Below are 7945 nucleotides of genomic sequence, written 5' to 3' on the forward strand. Positions count from 1 at the left end.
ATAATATTTGTGTGCTAGTTTGAGAACTAAAATTGGTTTGTTTGCAACTAAGAGCTCTGTCTCTATAAAATAATGGTTATAAAGGACTGTCACATAGGAAGAGCATCTATATCGGTATATGGAGGTTCCAGAAGCATTTTTGAGGTAGTATCTAAGTTGTGTTAGAAAGAATATATAAAAGCTAGCCAGTCAGTGGGCAAGAAGAAGAGTATTCAGGCAGAGCTTGTAGAATTTACAAAAGTCTGGCAGTGAGCACGATCTGGCAAAATGGCAAGAGATGAAGCTAACTGGAGAAAATCTTAGACCAGATTTTGGAGAGCCTTGTTAAGCCAGGTGAAGAAATTGAGACACATATGAGAACAAAGGACATCACTGAAATGTTTTATTCAGATATAGTCTGATTTGCAATTTATTAAGATCACTTTGATTAAATTTTGGATAATATGTTGGAATGGGAGATTTGGGAAAGTGAAGCTAGACGGAGATCAAACAAGTGAAGGTAGCTGTTAAAAGGGATTGTAGTGGGGATGGATGGACATGACGGTCAGATTCAAGAGATTTCAGAGGGAGTCTGATCAAGCTTTGTGACTGGTGAAGGCATCGGGGAGCTAAAAGGCATGAAAGGATGACAACTAGGTTTCTGGCTTGACATCTGTCATGGTTCATTGAGGTAGCTCACACTGTTTCAGTGTGTGTTTATGTTTTTGTGTGTGTGAGCATGATATTTCAATGATTCAGAGACGATGAATTCTGATTGTGCTATTTTTTATTAAAGAAAGACACCACTGGGGGTTATAATAGTTTGAAGGTTTCAAAGGGAAATGGAATGAACTGGAATCCAAAGGATTGGCAGGGTGTGCACAGAGAAGATGGAGAGAATTCCAGGTGAGGGGAGCAGAGTGAGAAGACAGACTAGGCAACATGGGAAGCACGTGTCTGAAGGACTTTCTATCTCTTGTATGTTTCTGTTGGATTTTATTTTCTCAGAGGAGCCTCTTCTCAAGTAAAATTATGAGCCATGTTGTGGTACTGGCACTCTGGCAGCCCGCTGAGGAGAAATTCCAGGAATACCATGGCCAGCAGCTTTTCTTCACTCGCACCTCCCATTACAAGGGGCCAAAGGAGAGAGCTTGTGGCAGCCAGGTGCCAGAAAATCTACCCTGGCTGAGTGGTTGGGCACTGACAAACTGCATTTATATTAACGACTGTTTCCTAGGAAATGAAAAACTGTCTTACTGGTGCCACCACTGTACTGAATGCCTTTCTTAGGTATGCCTGTGCTGCCTGTGGGATTCTGGAGCTATAGCCACATTTAAAACCACGAACTGATTTTGGTGAGTTTTGCATCTTTTGCAGCCTTTATTTGTCACCCTATTTCAATCCTAGAGGTCAGCTGCTTGAGGGCTCTTTGTTTTAAAAATACAAAACAAAGCAATTCATTCCTGAAAGATATACAGACTCATGGGTCCTGTCAGCTGTCAAGTTAGCCTGCTGGATTACAGTCAGGATGGAAAGTAATCACTGAGCACTGACCCTCACTGAACTCCGAGTTCTTCAGGTATAAAATAGAGAAAATAGGCAAAAGTGTGTTTTCTAGCCAAAAGTGTTCTATAAAAATATAAAAAAATACTTACTAATCCTCATTCCCAGAGAGTTTGATCTCATGTCTAACCTTTCAGCTAATACCTCTTGCTCCAGGGGAAACCCATTTCCCTCGTTCTTTTGTTACTAGAAAACCAGAGCAAAGCTGGGCTATATCCTTTCCAAAGCATCATTTTAACCTCTTGGATCCAAAAGCCCCAAAAGTAGACTTCCTTTTTGGCTGTGTCTGTAACTGTCCATTGTGTCACTGTGGCACACCGGACCTCAGGTATGTCTTTACTTTTCCTTTTAGCCTCTCCTCTTGTTCCCCACCTAATTTTTTGTTCTTTAGTAAAATCAGAACTTCAAAGAAACTTCCATTCGGATACACTTTAGTACATTTACCAAAATAACACTCCATGAATCAAAACAGTAAAACATCTTTCTTCAAGCAGGGATTTCTAAATAGGAACTGATTTCACATTTCTCTGAAGAAACCATTTTTGAGAGTATAAGGAGTTTGGATTGTATCCTGAAAGCAATGAGAAGATATGAAAGAGTTTTAAGCTGGGGAATGACTGAGGTTATCAGATTTCTATTTCGGGGAAAAATCACTCTCCCTGACATTTGAAGAATGGACTCTATGTTTCTGGAGTGGAAACAGAGAAAGCAGTAGCTCAGGGGAGGTGATGAGGGCTTTTAAACTAGAGTGGAGCAATGCAGATGGGGAAAAAGCAAATGAATTGGAGATCTGTTTTGTATAGGACCTGTGTGATATAATTAGTATGTCTAGGATATAAGGAAATGGGGTAGTAGGTATATATAATTTATCTATTGCTAATGTTGTAGCATGAAGATTAAACACCAAGTCTAGAGCTGTACAAGAAGATGAGCCTGGGGTGGTCAGCTAGTAGACTTTCTCTCATAACTGGACTTTGCCTGGCTGTCAGCTGATCTAGGTCTCTGGTGGGTTGAGGGGTAACTAGGCTTTATTATGCATCTCCTGTCCAGTAGGGTGACAGGGGCACATTCTCCTGGCAGTGGCAGAGATGAAAGAGAGCAAGTAGAAACTCAAAAGCAGCTTACTGCCCAGGCTCACAACGGATACACTGCCAACTCTACAACTTTCTATTAGCAACACAGGTCACAAGGCCAGTCCATATTCCAAGGGATGTGAAAATAGTCTCTGCCTTTTTAGTGAGACCTGCAGTGTCATATGGCAATGCCACAAGTACAGGGAAGGATGAAGAATTGGGGTCATTTTTGTAGTGTGGTACATGGGAAAATCAAATAGAATTTTAAGGTTTTTGCTTGAGCAACTGAATAAGTGCCACACTATTCTTTACAACTAAGGGAGGGATGGTTGGATGAAAATGGGTATATCAAGAGTTCCCAATTAAATTTAAGATGCTTTAAGATGTTCATCTGCTCCATGAGGGTTACTTGTGAATTCTTCTTCTTCTCTCCTATAGTACCTTTGATCCTCCTTGCCTTGAAGGATTGTGCTCAGTAGAGGTCATTTCACACCAGTGTAGTCTGATTCTCGGGTCTGTGTTCTTAAAAGTATTACTTCCACCCACATATGGGAGTTCTGGTAAATATTATTTTCTTTACTTCACTCCATGCTCCTTGTATATATTGTATATGCTACTGGAAGCTTTCCAACATTCCCCAAACATAATGTCAGTCAATCCTTTTCAAAGAAAATCAGACCATGTCCCTTCTATACTTAGGTTCTTGCAAGGTTCCTACATTACTTGGTGGATAAAGTCTAAGCACTTTGGCACACCTGTAAGAGGCCCACTTCTCAGTGTCATCATCTGTCCCTCTCTCATTTCATTCGAACTCTAGCAGTACCAAGCTGTTCATTGCTTCCCATTGATTTCCTACCATTTCATGCTTCCCTTTCTTTGCAGTCTGGATCCTTTGCTTGGTACTCCCTTCCTTCCCTTGCCCATCTGGTAAATGCCTACTTTCCATCACAACCCTGATAAGCATCACCTTCCTGTGTTGCTTGAGACAGGATGCTCCCCTTTGTACTTTTTTGGAAACATATTTGTTTGTTTTTTTCCATATCACATTATATTGTTTGATTTGTTAGCATGACTGTCTTTACTTATTAGTTATTGTAGAGAGATAGAATTAAATCATCCTAGCACAGTGACATTTGGCTAAATCATTCAATACCTGTCAAGATGGAAACTGTCAGCCACCCCAACAGCACCGCCCCCCCACCCCAATTGAAGGTGCAAACTAATAGACTAGCAAAGCTCTGCACTCACTTCTGCTGCACTCCCATAAATTACACGTGAGGTAACACATCCAACCTCTCTGTTTCCCCACTACCACCAAAACTTAGTTTGCCCTGGCATCATTCAAAAATAACATGGGAGCTGCCTTTGCTGGTGTGGCTCTGTGGATTGAGTGCTGGCCTGTGAACCAAAGGGTCGCCTGTTTGATTCCCAGTCAGGGTACCTGCCTGGGTTGCAGGCCAGGTCCCCAGTGGGGGTTGCATGAGAGGGAGCCACACAATGATGTTTCTCTCCCTCACCTTTTCCCTCCTTTCCCCTCTATAATAATAAATAAAATCCTTTAAAAAGTCAACAGAAATATTGTGGCAAAGAATAAATGTATGTGTGTGTGTAGATATAATTAGTCCAGCCATTGTTAATATAATGAGAATGGTTTGTGCGACATTGATATAACCTGGCATTGACTGCTAAGGAGAGTGGACTAGAATGCATAACAATGATGATGTCACTGTACTAGCCAGTGGGGGCTGTAGATGCCATCAAATGAGCATGTGTACTGTGTGGCCATCACACTCAAAATGACTGAGCGAGTAGAGCAACAAATCTGCATCAAATTTTGTGTTAAGCTTGAATATTCCTTCATGGAAACTATTCAATGATTGGGAAAGCTGAAACTATGGGGAACTGGTAATTGGCAGCTTCATCACAACAACTCACCCCCTCATGCATCATGTCTAATACGGTGTTTTGGCAAAACATCACATCACCCAGGTGACTCAGCATCACCCAGGTTTGAAAGAAATTTTAGAACATCAGTAATATTCAGGAAAATATGATGAGGCGGTTGATTGTGATTGGGAGAACTGTGTGTGGTCACAAGATGCCTGCTTCGAAGGGGACTGAGGTGTCATTGTCCTATGTGTAATGTTTCTTGTATCTGGTATCTTCTTCAATAAATATCTCTATTTTTCATAGCACATGGCTGGATACCTTTTGGACAGACCCAGTCTATATCCCCCTGAGAATGCATGCTTCGTTTCTCTCTCTTCTCCAGGGGACATCAGTGCCATCTCGCCAGTGGGTCCTACCTCTCACTCAGGAAATCCCCCTTGCTTTACATATACTAGTGTGAGTAACAAACATTTAAATTATCTGTGGTCTCCGGCTTGGGTAGATAATACCCAAGCGGGAGACAAAATCCCAATATTTGGGTAGACAAAATAATGTATTTTGAGATCTGATATCTTAAGAAGGTAGAGACTGCCTTGGCTGGTGTGGCTCAGTGGGTTGAGTGCCAGCCTGTGAACCAAAGGGTTGCTGGTTCAGTTCTCAGTCAGGGCATATGCCTGGGTTGTGGGCCAGGTCCCCAGTAGGGGGCGTGCGAGAGGCGACCACACATTGTGTTTCTGTCCCTCTCTTTCTCCTTCCCTTCCCTTTTCTCTAAAAATTAATTAATTAATTTTGAAAAAGGTAGAGCCTGGTAGCAGCCTTACTGTAATAGTTATGCATCATTATGCTCAGGGTTTCAGTACAATAAACCAATAAAACTTGTTTATTCAACCAAGTTAGTAGATGCCATTAGAAAAGCTGCCTTAACTTTGCACAAGAATAATTCTAAAATTGTGCTTATGAATGAGTGCTTAAGGATTTGGGTTTGTTTTTTTCTGAAGAATTTGAAATATTTTACTTAAACTCTTGGTTATGCTCTTATTTTAATTAATCAGCTCTTGATTCAAAAACAAAAATGAACAAAAAAAGCACAAAGGAGGAATCTGGGCCAGCCCTGCTTGATTAATGGTGCCTTAGCAATTGAGGGGGTCTCAGTACACTTTTAAGTTCTTAGGTTCTGCCAGTTGGTACAATTGCAAAGAGGAATGAGTGGTTGAGTCTTTTAGAACAGATTCTTTACCCCCCTTTCTGGGCCCCCTCTCTGAGCCTATTGGACAAAAGAACTTCAAATGTGAATTAGGGATGACTTATCCTCTTAACTTCAGGCACACGGACATCAGGAAAAGTGCTATTCTAATAGCATTAGGAATCCTGCTTGTGCTTATCCAGTTTATAGAATTATTATGGGTCATTCTCAGACAGTGAGAGAACAGGTTTCCTAACAGGAGAAAGTTAATAATAATTGACTGGATATCTACACTTTTCTTTCTTCCTCTACTTATCAGACTGTATTTTCTGTTTTCATGTTTGTTTCTTGAAGGCAGTGCCCCTGTTTGTCCCTATAATGTAGATGCCAGCACCTGTTATGTAGTTATTAAATATTTTGGGCTATTTTAAATTGTATTGCTTTTCAAATTTGAATTTCTGCTTGCTAGATGCTAGTGTATGTAAATGAATTTGATATTTGTATGTTGATCTTTTATACTATAATTTTTCTAAAGTCATTTATTAGTTCTAGTAGCTTTTTAAATAGATTCCATCATATTTTTACATAGAAGATCATATTGTCTATGAATAAAGACTTTACTTCTTCCTTTCCAATCTACATGCCTTTTTTCTTTTATTTTTTGCCTATTGCACTATGTAGAGAGAAAGGACATTCTTGTTCCTGATCTAAGTAGAAAATATTGAGTTTTCCATCATTAAGTGTCATGTTAGATGAGGTTTTTAATAAATGTCTTTTACCATAATGAAGAAAAGTTTTTACTTTTTGAGGATTTTTAATTGAATATAGATGCTAGATCATGGCAAATGCTTTTTCAGTATCAATTAAGATGATCATATGGATTTTTTATAGTTTGTTAATATAGTGAATTATATTAAGACTATTAAACCAACTTTGCATTTATGGTATAAACTAGAAACATATATTATTATTTCATCAAATTTTAGATTCTATTTGCCAAAATTTTAAGAATGTTTACATCTTTATTCATGTAGGATATGGGTCTATAGGATTTTTTTTTCCTTCAATGTTTTGTCTGGCTTTGATAGCAATGTAATGATGACTTTAAAGACTGAGTTAGAAATTGTAATCAACTCTTAACTTTTCTGGATAATTTTGTATAGAATTAAGTATTATTTCTTCCTTAAAAGCTTGTTAGAAGTCACCCTGAAGCCATTTGAGCCTGGAGCTTTCCTCTTTTGAAAGCATTTTAACTATAAATTTAATTTTTTAAAATAAATATATGATTCTAGGTTATCTATTTTATCTTTGAAATTTGTTAGTTTGTGTCTTTATCTATTTCACTTAAATTAGTAAATATACTGGTATAAATCTGCTCATAATAATTCCATAATATTTTTAAAATATCTGTAGAATCTGTAGTTATGTTGTATTTCACATTCCTGGTATTGGTAATTGTACATTTTCCTCTTTTTTTTTTTTTCCCCTGATAAGTCTGGCTAGAAGTTTGTCCATTCTATCAATTTTCTCAAAGAACCATCTTTTTATTTTTAACATACTCATGTCTTTATTTTTTAAAAGGTTTTAGTTATTTATTTTTAGAGAGAGGGGAGAATGAGGGAGAAGAAGAGGGAGAGAAACACTGGCCTGCAACCCAGGCATGTGCCCTGACTGGAATTGAACTCGCGACCTTTCGGTTTGCAGGCTGGTGCTCAATCCACGGAGCCACAACCAGCCAGGTCTCATAACTTTATTTTTAAGCCATGTTTCTTGTAGGGAGATTATAGTCTTATTTTTTAAAAATAAAATCTAACAATGTATGCTTTTTAATTGGGATATGCAAACCATTTACATTTAATATGATTATTGATGTGATTAACTTTGAGTTTATCATCTTATTTGTTTACTGTTCATCTTTTCTTTGTTCCCTTTTTCTCTCTTTTCTGCTTTCTTTGGATTACTTGTATTTTTTTGTTGTTAATCCTATCGAATATATTTTTCAAGTCAGACTTTGTAGTTTTTATTTCTAGATTTTCTATTTGGGTCTTTTTAGTACCTCCCACATCTCCACTTAACTTTTGGAATGCTTTAATGTGCCTGTCTGCTGGTTAGATCATGTGTATTAGTTCTGGGTCAGTGTCAAGTGATTGTTCTTAATTACGGCTTATGTTTTTCTATTGCTTTGCATGCCTGGTAATTTTTTATTGGATGGCAGAAGTTTTTACTTTTATCTCATTGAGTGCTAGGATTCTTTGTA

Source organism: Phyllostomus discolor, chromosome 5 (assembly GCF_004126475.2).
Source record: "Phyllostomus discolor isolate MPI-MPIP mPhyDis1 chromosome 5, mPhyDis1.pri.v3, whole genome shotgun sequence".
NCBI classification, from domain to species: domain Eukaryota; kingdom Metazoa; phylum Chordata; class Mammalia; order Chiroptera; family Phyllostomidae; genus Phyllostomus; species Phyllostomus discolor.